Below are 809 nucleotides of genomic sequence, written 5' to 3' on the forward strand. Positions count from 1 at the left end.
ACTGCTCAAAAGAGTGCCCGTCTCTGTCTTTGCTTTAAAATCTCCCTTTTTATGACCTTAACCTTTTCGACATTTTGGCATTGGATGAGTCAAGGGAAAACTTAAGTTGTCACTTCTTTCCTGTTCATAACTATTCTTGCTCTGCTCATGTTTATATTGCCCAGTGAGAAAACTTGCATATAGGAGGTGATCGATTAAATGCTGCATTCATAACCCTGTCCATTTTATTGAATTCCCGCATCTCATTCTCTTCTGCTATTACAGAATCTGAGTACAATTAAAGCCTTCTCTAAATTGCCTGTGTTATATTTCTCAGTCAGAACCTTGCAAAGAATATTTTAAACAGTTGTCGTGTGGGCTTTTCCTGAAATGCCATGTCACTCCAAAAGTGATACTCTGCTATTTTGACTACTCACAGAAAATGAGGATGGAGGTAGGCTGAACGGAGAGGAATTCCAACTGAAATAGTACTCCTACCCCAGCTAGTGGTGTAGGGACATTGCTTATCTTTAGAGTTTTAGAAATAAGGAAGGCAGTTTGAATTTTTGAAAATTGCTCCTATTAGTGGCCAAAATAAGTGATAAAATAATAATAGTAGTTGGTCTGGAGGTAATCTATTGAACAATACATCTCCTTGACATTTTGATATTAATTCCAATAGTATTAGGTGTTATATGCTTTGTTTTGGATTGTCTATCCTAGTAAAACAACAAATTTATATTAACTCATTATTTGAAAAACACTTTAACATTTTTCGTATGTTTTGAATTAGATTACAAGGCAAAAACTTAACCCGTGTGTGTGGGGGG

The sequence above is a fragment of the Pteropus alecto genome, unplaced genomic scaffold (assembly GCF_000325575.1).
Source record: "Pteropus alecto unplaced genomic scaffold, ASM32557v1 scaffold21, whole genome shotgun sequence".
NCBI classification, from domain to species: Eukaryota; Metazoa; Chordata; class Mammalia; order Chiroptera; family Pteropodidae; genus Pteropus; species Pteropus alecto.